This window comes from Narcine bancroftii, chromosome 2 (genome assembly GCF_036971445.1).
Source record: "Narcine bancroftii isolate sNarBan1 chromosome 2, sNarBan1.hap1, whole genome shotgun sequence".
NCBI lineage: Eukaryota > Metazoa > Chordata > Chondrichthyes > Torpediniformes > Narcinidae > Narcine > Narcine bancroftii.
The window spans coordinates 149,435,676-149,453,141 of record NC_091470.1 but is presented as its reverse complement, the minus strand read 5'-3'; the positions used below and the strand labels follow the sequence as shown (position 1 = coordinate 149,453,141).

The 17,466-nt window shown below is 38.1% G+C and overlaps 1 protein-coding gene and 1 long non-coding RNA gene across 17 annotated transcripts in view; one reads left to right on the top strand and one right to left on the bottom strand.

Annotated features, from left to right (window-relative positions):
- The window catches only part of prdm16 (PR domain containing 16), an 829,575-nt gene that overhangs the window by 225,693 nt on the left and 586,416 nt on the right, over positions 1 to 17,466 (bottom strand). The gene's annotated exons all lie outside the window — the stretch shown is intronic.
- LOC138754356 (uncharacterized) overlaps positions 1 to 17,466 on the top strand; it is a 92,549-nt gene that overhangs the window by 71,499 nt on the left and 3,584 nt on the right. For all 4 annotated transcript variants that reach the window (XR_011351696.1, XR_011351695.1, XR_011351697.1 and 1 more), the window contains one exon: positions 8,886 to 9,024. This is a non-coding gene — a long non-coding RNA (uncharacterized lncRNA). The remainder of the gene's footprint in view (positions 1 to 8,885; positions 9,025 to 17,466) is intronic.

Genomic DNA, 17,466 nt, shown 5'->3' with positions numbered 1-17,466 from the left:
TTAAATTAACTCCATACTTGTAAATTGCACCTTCAAAAAGTGCATATAACTAATATAATTTTTACATTTCACTTTAAAAAAATTATTTAAACATACAACTCGGTAACATGTCTTTCAGGCCCATGAGCCTGTGCCACCCAAATACCCCAATGAACCTGCAACCCTATTATGTTTTGAATGGTGGGAGAAAATTGGAGTACCCAGAGGAAACCCATGCAGACACAAAAAGAACATACAAATTCCTTACAGACAGTGCTGGATTTGAACATAAGTAGCTGGTGTTGTAATAGCATTGTGCTAAATGCTATGCTAAGCATGCTGCCCATTTCACAGCCATAATCCACTGGTTGAATATTTGTCTACCCATCGAATGTATACATAAAATTAACATGTTAAAAACTGGAAGTTTACCCACATCTTGCAAAATCCAGGATGACCAATTTAACTGTTTCAATTTTAAATGCATCATTTGGATAGATACTGAATTAAAAATTGTTTGACCAAGTGCTCAAAACCACATAAAAGTGACAACCTTCTTTAGTAATTTAATTCTTGCTGTACTAATGGCCATTAAACTGCTGATCTCAGAGTTGCTAAGAGAACAGAAATGTCACAATTGCTCAACTGGAGTATCCATTTACACTGATGCATAAAAGCAGGCTGTTGTTTAGAGTTACTCTGCATCAAATTCATACTAAAATGCCTCCCAGAGGGAAAATAAAGGAAGTAAAAATTTCACTGTGCTGCTTCTTGATTTGAAAAAAATAGATCACAGAATATACCTCTATATGAAATCTGCATTGCATTATTTTCTGCACCACTTCTATGGTCCCAGACATGTGGGGACCTAACAAATGACAAATAAAGACAACATTGAAATTTTACAACTTTGAGAGTGAATGAGATGTGTGAAGGAAATTAATCAGTGAAAAACAGGTTTAAAGATATTAATGAGTCCAACATATAAATCCCCAGGACCCAACTTCCAAGGTTTTGGAAGGTATGGCTAATAATAACTTCCAAATTTCTACAGTTTCTAAAATGATTTCCACAGATTGGAAGCTAGCAAATATAATGCTGCTATTAAGAAAAGAGAGAAAGATGAAAAAGGGAAACTACAGACTACAGGAAAAAGCTACATTTATTTTTAAGAAATTCATTACTGAGTAGTGACAAAATAATAATGAGACACGGCAAAGTCCATATGAATTTATGACAAGGGAATCATGTTTGACAAAAAAGATGTTTTTTTGAGATTGAACCTCACTCAATAATAAAGAGGAACATGTGGTTGTGATGTAGTTGAACTTTCAAAATTCGGTGCCACTCAAAAGGTTCCTCTAGCAGCATGTGTTTTTAAATAAATTATATAAGGTATTGTTAGGAACACCAGAATATTGTCTTTACCTACATTAGGATATATTTGCAATAGATGGAATGCAATGAAGATAACTGTACTGATTATTTAAATTAAATGTTGTCCCATAAAGAGAGAATAAACAGACTATAAAATACTCTGTTCACTTTGTTAAAATGAGAAGAATTCTTGCTGAAAAATAAAAATTCTTACATGGTAAGTATGGTACACAATGGTAGATCCAACCATTGTGTTTCCCCTGAATTGGTGTCTCCTAAAACCTAAGCAAATAAATTGGTTGGAAATTTTGCAGACATTTTAAAACCCTTGCTGCTATTGTCTGAGGTTCCAACCTTTTTCAAAAGGACACCCAAGAAGTGCAAGGAGTTCTGTCTCAATGACTGGTGGCCAGTGACATGGAGATATTGGTTATGGAGCAAAACAACGGTGTCAGGAAGGACCTGGACCCACTTCAATTTGCCTATTGTCACAACAAGTCAAGAATGGACACCATCTCACAGGCCCTTTACTCTACCTGGACCACAACAATGCCTACCTCATTACCTTTTTAATTTTAGAGTTACAACATAGTAACAGGCTCCTCCTGCAATGAGCCTGCATCACCCAACTATACCCATGTAAACAATTAACCGCAACCCTGTACATCTTTGGAGTATGGAAGCAAACTGGAGCATCCAGAGGAAATCGATGGAGAGACCACACAGAGTTGATGAGAATGTACAAATTCTTTACAACAGCGCTGGATTTGAACCTGGGTCGTTGGTGCTAGAGTATCATTGTGCCGCACTGTAATCATTGACTATAGGGCCAGTGTTCAACACCATCATACCAGCAAAAATAAAAAGCAAACTCAAGAATCTGAGACTCTGTTCAACACTTTACAACTGAATCTCAATTTCCTCATCAGCCAACCACAATCAGTGTAGCTTTGCAACACCTCCACTTTGCTGACGATTCACACAAGTGTATCTCAAGGCTGTGAGTTAGTCTTCTGCTCTGTCCCTGTAGACTTATGATTGCTTAGCCAACTTCAATGCAGCCTGTAAATTAGCTGATGACACAACTGTTGTTGGATGAATAATGGAAAATAATGAGAAACTGGTTTTCCAGAACATCAAGAAACAACAAAGGGAAGGAGATTATTGTAGACTTTAGCAAGAGGGAGGCCAAGGGACCATGCACCTGCCTTCATTGATGGGGCAGTAGTTGAGATGGATGGTTAGTATTTTAAAGTTCTTGAGAATCCGTATATCAGAGGACCTCTGCTAAAGCTAGCATATTGAGGCAACTGTGAAGAAGCCACACCAACGTCTCTACTTTCTATGAAGTCTGAGGAGATTCAGCCTGTCATTGTATACTCTATTGAAATTCTGTATGTGGAAAGTATATTGACTGGTTGCATTGTGGGCTGGTTTGAAAATTTGAGTGCCCAGGAATGCAGAAGGCTTCAGAAAGTGGCAAACCTAACAAGAACACCTTGGGCACTGACCTCCTGTCTATTGAAGATATCAATGTGATGCTGCCTTAAGATGAAAGCCAAAGGATGCCATCACCCTGGTCAGAACCTCTTCTCTCCTGAAGACTGGTGCCTCTTGATTCAAAAGCATATTTTTCCCCCAACAGCTATCAGACTTTAACCCTAATCATAAACTATTCCAAGACCATCAGAAGATTTCACTATTAAAAGGTCACTTTTTCTTGCACTAAATGCAACTGTAAATGCCTATATATTTATCCTTTTCTACTGTATTTGTATTCTCTTTCTGTTTTGCTATCTTGTGATAATTTAATTTTTACTATTTCATGTAGCTGTGTGGCTGAGGCGATAAGAATTTCAATGCATCTGTACATTGTACTTATGAATATGACAATAAATATTCATATATTTCACATCATATTATATCATATCATGGAAATAAAGGGTTCTGCAGTTCAGGACAGATAAGAATTCTTCTGAGTTATCTACCCAAGAGGGCTGTGGAAATTGAGTTGCTGAATATTTTAAGCAAAGACAGCAAAAGATGATTGAATATTAGTGACATCATGAAAAATAGCTTTAGTGCAGGAATGTGACACTGCAATAAAAGATCAAGAGTGGTAGAGCAACTAAGAAAGGGCCAAGTGGCCTTTTCCTATTTCTTATTTTTTATGAATGTTTCTGTACTACAGAGGAACTGGATATATAACATAAGCTATAATTCCAATACACAATTCTGTTTCTTTTATTCATCTTTCAAATACTGCCCATAAGAGAAAGAAAAAAAATCTCCCTCTGGGGGAAAAAAAATCTGTATGAAGTGGGCTTTGTTAGCCTTTTGAAAATGTGCTTCTAACTTGCCTGTGGGCAGACACTGATTTAAACCTAAATGGCCCAGTATATTTGCAGATAGATATCCAAGGTTCTGGCAAATATAAAATATGTTGTAACAACTCTGGTGGCTTGGCTGTCTCACTGGCTCCCCAAGTATCCAATCTAATAGGAAACAAGTGCTTGGGTGGAGGTGAATGGCTGCTTTATTTTCTCAGGGGTGGATGGATCCTGCAGCCTGCATAGAGCAACTGATTGTTTTTAACTTCTGTTTTTACAAGGAGCATTAGATTTATGGGCTCTTCAAGGAAAGGCAATGATGTAACATGAGTAAATCAACAGACTATTTCTTTCTTTGGCATTCTTCCCTCCGTCACTTGAGCTCTGTGTGGCACATGGCTTATGGTGCTTTCCACAGACATCCTATAGCACACAACAGTCTGGATGCACATAAATGCAGATTCAAATACACAGGAATCCCATACATACACAGACAAAGATGCATATATATATATTCTCATTCATACACGCAAATATTGGTAAAACAAATTATTGTAATATGGATAACAAATATATTTAATTAATTACATTAAAATTGGTACATAAATCATTTCAAAAATGTATTAGAGGTGGCCCGCCCTGCAGCGAGAGCCGATGCTGTTTTTTGGTAATGTCACCCCCACCATCCTCCCCCTTCATTGCACATCCTTCCCCATTGTAACACGAGAAATTGTAACACAAGAAGTCTGTCGATGTCATCAGCCGGCAAGCCAGTTGGAAGGCTCCCCGCACAACCAGTCACTTCTCCCACCTGTCGAGCGGTGCGACGGATTGGCGAGCGCCTGTGATTTCCTGTCGGCGCGACGGGCATGGCAGGCTGCGCATGGCCCCCGGGCAGCGTGAGCCCCGCGCGACTGGCACCGGACGGCCCTTCCACAGCGCGAGCGCACTTCTCCCGTCGCCACGGCCTTCAGCGCTTGCACCCGCGCAGACCCCAGGGACGGCTGGTTCGGCGCTGCACGTGAAGAGAGAGATGGTGGCTGTCCGCAAAGGCTGATCGGCAGCGCGCTGGGCCTGAGTGGGTGGGTAAGCAGGGGTGGGCAGAGGGTGTAGGTGAGGAGTAGTGGGCAGGGGAAGTTATGGTGGTGCGAGGGGCAGTTAGAGGGAGGGATGAGTAGAAGGAGGGGTGGATAGGGAAGAGGTAAAAGGGGAGGGGCAGGGCGAGTAGGGGAGGGGTGATTAGAGGGTGAGAGACGGGTAGAGGAACAGGTTGAGGGGAGAGGCAGTAGAGGGGCGTGTATAGGATGGGGTGGGTAGAGGCAGAGCGAGTGGAGTGAGGGGTGAGTAGAGGTTGGGTGAAGGACTGGTCAGGTAGAGGGATGGTGGGTTGAGGGTGAATAGAGGCCTAGAGCCTGAGGTGTGAGCAGGAAATGCTGAGTCCTGATGCAGGCCAAAATGGACACAGCCTGTGAATGCTGACTACATCTCCACAGGGACCAAATATGTTTCCCTCAGGTCAAGCAAAGGGTGAACTTGAGCTACCTACTCCTGACCTGTAACATTATCCTCCTAAAGTTATATCCTAAAGTTTAACATTACATATGTTGAAAGAAGAGAAAACATGCAGATGTTGTTGAAAATTTTCAATAAATATTTAGTTCGGCCCTCGACTTAGTCCAAGTTTTTAATTTTGGCCCTCCGTGAATTTAACTTTGACACCCCTGTACTAGATAGTAAGGTTCCACACTTTGACCAGCATAGTTAACTATACAAGTTTAGCTACTGTGAACATCAGTGACTCCAAAAATCACAATCTGCAGCAAGAACCATATTCTAATCTCCAAAGTTCCTTCAGCAACCAGCAAACGAACTCTTCCTAACTTTAAACTTAACAATTGAATTGTATTGCCTTTGAAGAACAAAATTATCTCAGTGACATTGAACACTTACAGTCAGGCTATTAACTCAGAGAAACATCATAGGACATCTATTTTTTTCCACACTTCCTTTTTGTTACTTTTGTCCTTACTTTGCATGAAAATGTTCAGTCTTTTCTGTGATGCAGTTAATTGAACATTGATCATCTCCAGTTCTCATCAAGGGCACATTTATAAAGTCTGAAATAAAATAATAAATAGCAACCGGCTACTCAGCCACGGAAAGTTATCAAAATTTGATGTATTCCTCTCCTTTCCTAATGCATGCCCTTTATTCTGTAGGAATCATAAAATTAGTTAGTGGGATCATTAGATTAGTCAGAGGGAGGAGCTCAGGCCATCAGGTAAGAGATCATATGTGGATACAGGTGCGAGTGTAGAAGAGATAAATACTGAGAAAGTGATGGGGAGGGAGGGCATCTCTGAATGGAGAGGTAAGGGGGAGGGGAGCTGGAGGAAAGGAGACAGAGATAGAGGAAGAGAGAGAGAGAGAGAGAGACAGGGGAGGGGCCAAATGAAAACTTGAGAAGTTGATGTTAATGCCATCTGGCTGGAAAGTGCCCATATGGAATATTAGCAGTTGTTCCTCTAATTTGCGAGTGATCTCAGTTTGGCAGTGCATGAGGGCATTGACAGATATGTTGGTTTGGAAATGGGGTGTGAAATTGAAATGGTTGACCACTGGGAGCAGACAGTGCAAAGGTGCTCAACAAAACAATCTTCCAGTCTGTGTGCAGTCTCTCAGATATAGAGGAGGCTACACAGGAGCATTGGATGCATAGATGACCCCTGAAGATTCACAAGTGAAGTGTTGCTTCACTTGCAAAGACCGTTTTGGACCCCAAATGGTGGTGAAAGAGGAGGTGTGAATGCAAGTTTAGCATTTCCTATGGTCACAGGTGTAGGTATCATGGGGAAGGGATGAGTGGATGAGGGAGTCATGGAGGGAGCAAGGGGAAGATGTGTCTGGTGGTGTGAATGCAAATAAATTTTATAAAAGTATGCAAAATTAAATGGATTTGTTCCTCATTTTTAGTCTACTTGATAAAAAATTATTGGCTTAGAAATTCTTCAAAACTAGTGCCAAAAAAAAAGCATTGGCAAGTTGAAAATTGTCTAAATGCAGCACACAGGAATTTTATGCATTTTGTGCATTATTTTTTGGAAGATTTTCATGTTCTCTAGCACTTTCTCTGGCATATGATTTGTTCAAATAACACCAAGAATGAGCAATGCCAAAAAGTTGCCATTAGTGAGAGTTTCAGTCATATTTTACAGAAATACAATATGCACAGTTTACTCACAGAGAAGCTAGCTGATTCAAATGCTGAAGGCATTTACAGATCTAGCACTCCTCTTCATGGATGGCATGGACTTGCAATAGACATTTCTCGGACATTAGACCATCTGCTGTAATTGTTATAGTCATACTTGACATTCTAGCCACAGGATCACTTGAGTCTGTAGTGGCTGATCTCTGCCATATCTCACAGTTTGCTGCTCACTGCTGCGCTATGGAGGTCAAGTCCATATTTAAGGACAAGAAGCATCATCTATTTTTCCTTCATCTTCCTGAAGCAAGTAATGTGGGTAAAGGCAATAATCTCCACCGTAGGCCTCCCTGAAGTGCAGACATTTACAGACAGTACTCATGTCCTGATAGAGACCTTCTTGACAATCTCCTAACTGGTGCACCTAATTGTAACGCTGGAGAATTTCTGTCAGGATAGCCAATGTCCTGCAAAGAATTCTTCATTTCTGTTCAAGAAGATCAAAAATTATTAAGTGCTGCTGAAGCATCAATGGGAACTCCTGGCAAGCAAAGGTACTGTTCATTACTTTTATCAACTGCCTGGAGGAGGGGTGGTGGCTGATGCAATGAAAACAGTCCTTTCTTTCATGAGTTCTCAGCTGGTAAAATGGGAAATTTATCCAGTAATTATTTCTGAAACATGAGGGAGCACAACATTGTCTTTCAAACAGTACTAATGAACTTCACATTTTCCTGAAAGCATTTTTAAAACAGCATTGGGGATCCATGTAAATCCTTCCAAATGGCAAAGATGAATTTCTAGACCTGAAAATCCAATTCAACACAGTCACAACCCAGACTGTGACTCTTCATCAGGACTGTTGTCACCTCATATATTAACCTAACCTTTCACTTAATATCTTGAAGTTATTATTTTTACTTCCATAACTTTGGTTTGGTTGCTTTTGTACAACAACTAGAAAGAACCCTGAAGAATGGTATTAACACCTGGAAGTTAATTAGCCATTAAAGTACATCTTAAAGGATCTTAATTGTAATCTGAGAGTGGAACAAAGCTATGCAAATCAGAACAATATTTAATACTTTATCTGCTCTATTAGGATGTAAAATGAGGTGATCAATAGCCCAGATTTTGTCAGGTCAACTTTGCCACAAGTTCATTATGCTCACAATCTAATGCCCCTTTTGGGAAGACAATTTTGTGTGCATATTAACTTCTAAGATATGATATCATCATGGGTGTCTATAATTTAAATGAACCTATCAAAAGTTAACATGTTTCTTAGATTGCTGAGATTGAGATACCTTAGTTTTCAGAGTTAGGATCTTAACACATACCAGTCAGGTAAAATTCAAAGAGGACAAACCATGAAGATTGGAAAAACAGACATAAATGGGTATTCAGTGTCTTTGGCTTGGATGTGACTGTATTTTGAACATCTAAGGACTGGATCATTGGTCAAAACCCTTCAGTCTTTCCTCATAAAGTCATCTGAGTCTGAACAGAAAAGTAACAAAAATACATACATTTTCTAATACTGGTTTCTTTTATTTCCAAAAAAGTGATGACTTTACTGCACAATCCCATTTAAACCCACTCTAGATTACGATTTAAAAAAACTGTGAAAGATAATTCCACAGTAGATTGTTTTAGTGGGGAGCAGCTTGTTAATTGAATCGGATTTAGTGTGCATGTCATTCACTGATTTATGACCCTTTTTATCTGTATCTTTATATTTCCGCTCAATTCCTTTAAGGTTTCAATTTAGTTGTTTTCACAGCACAAGAGCTACCCTGCACATAAATTTGGTGTGACCATAACTGCAAAAATTAAATCCCTGTTAATAAAACAGTTTGTTATGTCTCCTCATGGGTTGAATATATCATCGACCTTTCAGTTGATGACTATCTCACACTGGTGGAATTGCAATCAATCTGTGAACAGGTGACAGGTTTCATCTCAATGGATATTTTCCTTTTTACCCATAGATAGCTGATTAAATCAGATGCCACCAGGAGTTTGGGACCTGGGTGGGTCAAGGGTCAGTCTGGACAGCCGAAATATGGAGACAACTTTCCCAACTATGCATCTGAAGAGACCAGTGGGAGTGAGCGTAACAGGAAACAAGTGAGTTCATGATATTGTTATATAGTATGACAAACCAACATGTCTTTATTACTTTGGGAGGAGGATAGAAGTGGAGTGGAATGAGCTGACATTATTAATTATTGAGATTTATTCCAAAATTTCCTGAAAGGCACAGTTTAGGAGTTTTAATGCGGCATGGAAGATTACCACAGTCTGATCAGCTTCTTTTGTTTTTAAGTATTATTTTGTACAACTGTTGCCCAAATGGTCTGATTTGCTAAATATGTGATGTAAAGGAATTTTCCCAGTCAGGATCTGACATGAAGAAGCTCCAAGTAAGTTGTATTCCTGGCCACATTGTTCCTTGTTAATTATCATTTTTCCATCATACCACAACACAATATCCACATACCTTCAAGCCTGAAACTTTGTTTATGTATCTTTATCTTTGGTATATAATGTACACTGTTGGACCTGCTGCGTTTCTCTAGCTTTGTGTTTTTACTTCCACCCCGGTGTCTGCAGACTTTCGTGTTTTACTTCTACCACACCACAGCCTTCTCCTACTCCCTTGCCGTGATTGTAATGGCAGTCTTTTGCTTTGGCTCTAATATCGGTACCGAGAATTACCTCCAAGCCCATTTTCAACATTTTGCATGCTCACTCTAGCAAAATTGAGAGGTAGGAATCCTGACCTGATTTATTTTTATTGCCTCTAATTGGCTCAGGGACAATTAAACTCATTGTACTGCCACCCTGACTGACAGCAATTAACACAGTTTGAAACATGACATCTCAAGCCTGGTTGGAAGATTTACAAGGATCCACAGTAATTAAACAAAGTCTCATAGGCATTGAAGCAAAACACAGTGCTGCTTTAAAATGAAGGGGATAAAGGACACTAACAAAAAGTCAAATGACAAAAGAAGTCCCTTGATGACTCTTGAAGTAATTGGAACAGAGTAAACCTCAAAGAAATGCAAATGGACTCAGAGAAGTGGGACTTTCCCTTTCCATTGTCAACAGAAAGGGATTAACTCCTCATCAGTGAGGGTCAATTTCACTATGAAGCATAGGGATGGGTCAAGGTCAGATGGGCCCCTCATCCTGGGAAAGCTATCCAGAGATTAGAGATGTGGTTGATTATTATTGTAAAGAAAAGTGAAAGCAAACATAAGATGCAACATGACTTAACCACAAAGTGTTACTGAGGAAATCAAGAAAAAATAATAAAGCCTAGGGTGTAATTTCCTTCAATCAGTTTGAGAGCACACTGCAATTATGGGAGTCTGCATAGAGCTGATCCCTTTCAGTAATGGGGGAAGGGTTTCCATGTTCATACTGGGTGGTGTAGTCAGTTCCACACTTTAGCTATTCTGAATCTGATCAGCTAATTCCTAGCTCCAGATCATAAACAGCATTAAAATTTTAATCAAAGTTCATTACAAGTATCTGCGCAGGATCTACACACATAACCCCAGTTATGTTATATTGAAACTTGAAATGAGATGAAATGTTCTCTCCCAGGTTTATGCGAGTTGATCTGGCCCTGTTTAAAGTATGTTTTGCTTTTGTTTTATCATGCTCTGCAGAAGAACTTGTCAATTTGTATTTTCCCCAAATAAGTGGCCTCACTGACAATATGACATTGTTGGATTTAATATTCTGGCCATCCTCTTGGGCCTCAATCAAGTGGCAGTGCTTTACACCTGAAATTGAACAATATTTGTCAGCTAATCAACTCTGAAGGGAATCAGGCCAATGCCAATGTTCATACGTGTACACTTTCATTAGCAACCAACGGTCAATTAGAAATGACTGGTTTATACACGGGAGACTGAAGATGCTGGAAAGTGAAGGTGGCATAATCAATGGGTCAAGCAACCTTCATGAAAGAAAAAGGATGGCCAATGCTTTGGGCTGGAACCCTTCAAGACAAATTTAAAATTTTATTTTATTTTAAAAATGTAAACATACAGCATGGTAACAGGCCATTTTGGCCAGAAGCCGATGCCACCCAATTAATCTACAACCCCCAAATGGTGGGAGGAAACTAGAGCTACTGTGGAAAGCCCACACAGACACGATGAGAACCTACCAACTCCTTACAGACAGCATGGGATTTGAATCCAGTCCCGATCACTGGCACTGTAATTCTTTTTTTTTCTTTGGCTTGGCTTCGCGGACAAAGATTTATGGAGGGGTATGACCACGTCTGCTGCAGGCTCATTGGTGACTGACAAGTCCGATGCGGGACAGGCAGGTACGGTTGCAGCGGTTGCAAGGGAAAATTGGTGGGTTGGGGTTGGGTGTTGGGTATTTCCTCCTTTGTCTTTTGTCAGTGAGGTGGGCTCTGTGGTCTTCTTCAAAGGAGGTTGCTGCCCGCCGAACTGTGAGGCGCCAAGATGCGCGGTTGGAGGCAAGATCAGCCCACTGGCGGTGGTCAATGTGGCAGGCACCAAGAGATTTCTTTAAGCAGTCCTTGTACCTCTTCTTTGGTGCACTTCTGTCTCGGTGCCCAGTGGAGAGCTCGCCATAGAACACGATCTTGGGAAGGCGATGGTCCTCCATTCTGGAGATGTGACCCACCCAGCGCAGTTGGGTCTTCAGCAGCATGGATTCGATGCTTGAGGACTCTGCCAGCTCGAGTACTTCGATGTTGGTGATGAAGTCATTCCAATGAATGTTGAGGATGGAGCGGAGACAGCGCTGATGGAAGTTTTCTAGGAGCCGTAGGTGATGCCGGTAGAGGACCCATTATTCGGAGCCGAACAGGAGCGTGCGTATGGCAACAGATCTGTACACGCTGATCTTTGTGTGTTTCTTCAGGTGGTCGTTTTTCCAGACTCTTTTGTGTAGTCTTCCAAAGGTGCTATTTGCCTTGGCGAGTCTGTTGTCTATCTCTTTGTTGATCCTTGCATCAGATGAAATGGTGCAGCCGAGGTAGGTAAACTGGTTGACCGTTTTGAGTTCTGTGTGCCCAATGGAGATGTGGGGGGGCTGGTAGTCATGGTGGGGAGCTGGCTGATGGCGGACCTCAGTTTTCTTCAGGCTGACTTCCAGGCCAAATATAGTAATGGTGCTGTGCTAAGAACATTGCACTAACCGTTACGCCAAACATGCTTCCCTATCTTATTTGTAAGAGCTCAGTCTATCCTCTTGCTATGCATGTCACTTATTTTTGAACAAACACTAATCTGGTTCCTTTTAAAAAGCATTATGGATTCTGCTTTCATTACATTTTACTTTCAGTTCTTTTTCCATGGTTCTTTTGCCTGAGACTATTGTCCTGAAGGCAATGAACAACATAAATTAATTCTGCCAATTTATTTCATTGAATTTTTGGTCAATCAACCCACTTCCCTCTTAACCTTCATTGTCTGTAAAAAAAAAAATATTACAGCTTTACTAGTCTGCCACAACTTAATCTTCACATTTCTGGTGTTATTTCAAATATTTTTCTTCATATACTTTACAGGGATTCTTTAACAAAATCTAAAAGAAACTTCTGAAAATTTCAGGAAGGTCTGCATTTTGAAGTTTAATGCAGATGGTTAATGAAATAATTCCTACTTTTTTTTTTTTACACACACTGCACATTGAATTGGGGATGAAACCAATCAGCTGCTAAGTTTTTCCTGATGAGTTACATGCATACTCCCTCCATCAACTCTATTTGCATTTCCAACTTCCTTGGAAAAGCAGAAAACATATCAAAAGACTCATCCTTTCCAGCCACACTCTCTTTACCCTTCTCCCTTTGGGAAGAAGATTCACGAGTATGAGATCACAGACCACCAGATTCAAAGACAGTTTCTTTTCCATTGTTATTGGACTCCTGAATGAAGCTCATGGTCAAAAAATAATGTTGCCTTTTATCTGTACTAACTGATCTCTCTCTCTCTCTCTCTCTCTCTCTCTCTCTCTCTCTCTCTCTCTCTCTCCCCCTCTCTCTGTCACTGCATTGTGTTTTACTTGTCGTACTATGTATGTGTTGATTTGCTGGACTGCTCTCAAACCAACATTCCCGCTGCAGCTACGTACATATGACAATAAATTTGAACAAAGTAAATTATGGTCTATGCAATATTTTCACAATGCAAACGTACAAGTTTTGTCATGTAACTGAAATTTTGCTAGGAGACAAAGTATATAAATAAAATTACACCTGTACCTGCAACAAGCTTCACATAGCACAGGATAAAATTGTGTCATAGAAGTATGCTTTTAATATACATTTATAATTAAATCACTCTTTAAATGCTATCTTAAGTTTTACTTTACCAACTTAAGAACCTCCTTTGACCTAAATGTCTCCCAAATATTCAGTTAATTTGACTTCAGCCTATTGTGCATTCCCTTGCCTTCATCCGAACTGTGATGAATACATTTCAAATATGTGGCCCTTTCTCAGGAACTTCATTACGGAGTCCCATTAGTCTCTTCACTTACTCCTCCCCTTTGAAGAGTCTTTTTAAAACACATCTCTTGGACCAAACACTGTTCATTCCACTTCCTAGACCTTAGCATGTATCTCTGAAACACCTTTCGAAATTTCCTATGTTTCTGCACTAGAGTACAATGCTGAAATTTGCAATAAAGCAAAACTTGAAGAAACACAGAAGAAATAAACACAAATTGTACACACATTTTGCGGAGATGCCTTAAGTGTGGCAGTGTCAATGTTTAGGGTGGTAACAGGATAAAATAGCATTTAATGCACTGGTAGGATATATTCAGTCAGAAGAATAGTAACAAGTAAGAAGAATAGTAACAAGTAAACAGTAATACTCTCATGCCATTCAATCTGTGGTAGTTTAGCAAAAAAGGTCCGTACATACCTTCAAGGAAGCTTTATTTTTGAAAATTTTATATATCACTTGTATCAATACCAAACAATTGTTCAATTATGTATAGATAACACATTACTCAATACAAGATGATACAAAATTTTTTATATTTTCCCCCCCAAAACTCCACTCCCCCAGAGGAAAAGAAAAAAGAAAAGAAAACATCTAGACTATATATTAATCACAAATCATATTTTCTTGATAGAACTATCATATCTCCTGATCATTGATCAAGAAGAGTGGGTGATGTGGATGATGTGGGTGGGTTTTTATTAACAAATTCCATATCGCTTCCCAAGACTTATAAAAATTCCCAATCTGATTTCTTAAATTATAAGTAATTTTTACAATGGTATACAATTTTGTATTTCAGTGTTCCATCTGTTCATCATTATAAAATTTTCTGTTTTCCATGTCATATATATGTTATCAAGAAAAAATAGTCTCAGATCCTGTTGTATTTTTATCTTTATAATTTTGTCCTCATAATAATAATAATAATAATAATAATATTATGGGCCCAGAGGACCCCAAAACCCAGCAGTAATAAGAAATGCACCAAGACAAATGGTTCCTTAAATAAAATTTGCTTTTAATGATCATTAAACATGAAAACAGGATCAAACTCTGACTTATTAATATTAACCTAACTTAACCCCCTTCTAATTCTAAGCACACATGTATGTAATGTGTGTGTAAGTTCAGAAAAGTTATTTGATTCACTGTCCAATCTCCCTTCTCACTCCTTCAAGTTCACTGGTTGCAGGCGATTCTTATACTGTGCACAAAATGTAACATTTATGAATCTTCATCAGGCTTTGGTGCTTGAATGGTAAATGGTTACTGCTCAGGAAGGTTCTTGTTGGTTTTCAGAGAGATTTGTTGCTCATTGGACACCCACAACTGATTCCATCTGATCACCACTTCACTGTCTTGCTGAAGAAATTTGCCCCATCAGAGTTTTCCAGATGATAACCTCTTTCTTTCAGGTCACCACAGAGTTTCTTTTTGTTTCCCTTATTTCAAGTGAAAAATTATGCAGCCAGCCATCACCTCTTGTATGGACCACAAGGGTTTTGACCAAGCTGAACTAAGAACTCACAACCCGTCTTCAAATTGGGTTTTTTCCACAAGCTTGCCAGGTTGTCAAGTTCTAGTCTCAGCTGCTGCTGCTGAACCTAGAACTGAATTTTCTCTCTTTTTCTCAGAGAAAACCACATGATCCTCTTAGAACAGCACTCTGCACTCAGACAGACTGCGGCACCCAGACCTAATCTTCCGAGCTCATTCCTCTGTTGCTTTCCAAAACAATAATCCATTACTCCACAGCATGTCCAATTAATACCTACTTGTGAACTCCTTATAGGCATTCTTCAAAGTTTTTGCAAAGGCACTCGGAGCCTGGACTATCTGGCTTGAGCAGAGCTCTGGCATTTTAAATGAGATCTATTTTGAAGCGTTTGTATGTGACCTACACTTAAAAAAAAACCTGCCACAATTTATCTCCTTTAAAACATATTTATATACAATTTAAAATATTACATTATCTGTCACAATGTACTTGAATCTTTCCAAAATGTTTCCACTTTAACACAAGTCCAAGCTTTATCAAAGGTCCCTACTTCCTTATTACATCTAAAACATTTATCAGAATAATTTGAGTTTAATCCTTTTAATTTATATGAAGTATAATACAATTGATGTAAAAAATTATACTGTAATATAAAACATTAATTGTATTTGTTACACTCTCTTGGCATAATCTTGACCAAACTTCTTTAATTTTTATATTTAAAGTTTTTTCCTATCTTTGTTTTGATTTATATAGTTATTTTTCCCATACTATTTTTAATTTTATCAATAAATGTCTGTAATTAAATATTCAAATTGACTTTGTTCCAGTAGTCTTAAACACCCACCTAATTTCCCTTTTTAGATATATTTTGTTTTGTTAAATAGACTGTAACATCATTCACAAATAAACTAATTTTATTGTCTTTATTGCCTATCTAAAAACCTTTAATCTCATTGCCTCTTCTAATTATTTTTGCCAAAGGTTCTATGGCAAAGCAAATAAAAATGGTAATAACGGACATCCTTGCCTAGATGATCGCTCTAATGAAAAAGTCTTTGATATTTGCCTATTTGTGACTACTTTAGCTTTTGGTTGATTATATAATCCTTTTATCCCATCTATAAACACAGTCAGAATTCTAAATGTACTTAATACTTTAAATAAAAAAATCCATTCTAGTCTGTCAAATGCTTTTTCTGCATCTAGCACAACCGCGACTGCTGGTTTCTTTTCTTTTTGTGCTACACTTAATAAACTCATAAATTTAACTATATTATCTACAGATTTATTTTTAATAAAACTTGTTTGATCCATATTTATTAATTTTGTAGCTAATAATTTAGATACAATTTTATAATCTGTATTTAAATATGATATAGATCTGTAGAGGAAGGTGGTAAAGGATCTTTCTTTTTTTTTGGAATAACTGTAATTAATCCTATTTTAAAAGATTCTGGCAGATCATGTGATTCTTTCATTTGATTTAATACTTTCAGTTACACAAGAGTTAACAATTCTTTAAATTCTTTATAAAACTCCAGAGGGAAACTATTTTCTCCTGAGGCTTTATTATTCTGTAAAGACATCAGAGTCTCATACACTTCTATCATGGAAAAAGGATTAGATAACTCTAATTTTTATTCCATATTTAAAATAGGTAATTTAACTTGTGATAAATATTTCTTTTATTTAATCTTCCAAAGATTTTGATTGATATAATTTTTTAATAAAAAATCTTTAAATTATCATTTATTTCTTGTATCTTATAGGTGATTTGCCAGTTTCCTTTTCGTTGCAACTGTGGTTCTTGACATTTGTTCATCTTTTAATTGCCATGCTAATAATTTGTGAGCGCTTTCACCTAATTCATAATATTTCTGTTGAGTTCTCATTATATCTCTTTCTACTCTATACATTTGTATTGTATTTTAATCTTAATTTTTTGATTCCAGTAATCTTTTTTCTTTTTCTTTTTTTGATATATAATTCCTTCTCTGAATTTAATATTTCTTTTCCAATTGGTCTACCTCTTACATATGTCCTTTCTTTATCTTAGATATATAACATTATTTGACCTCTTACAGATGCCTTCTTGGAATCCCATATAGTAAAATTACTCATTACTGAATTTTCATGAGTTTCTAAAAAAAATGTATCTGTTGTCTCAGAAAATCCCAAAATTCCTTTCACTTTAATAATATTGTATTGTCTCCATTTATATCCTACATTTTGTTCATCCTCCAATGTAATTGACAAAATTAATGGAAGGAAGCTTTTGAAGCTATTTCCTATTCAAGTATTGTACAATGCCAAAATCCATGGGGTTTACTCCAGCAGAGCTGTTGATGCATTGGAGACTTTTAATGTGTTTGAGTTGGCTGCATCACCAACTGGAGGAGAGAGTAGGGGTAATACAGTTTAAATAAAAGCAAAGCATCATTCCCATCCTAGCACATTATTGCTGAGAGGCACTGAAAATCAGTTCTACAAACAATAAAAAGTGGAAGTACTAAGATGAATAGGTACAACACAGAGACATGGAATATTGCTGGGACA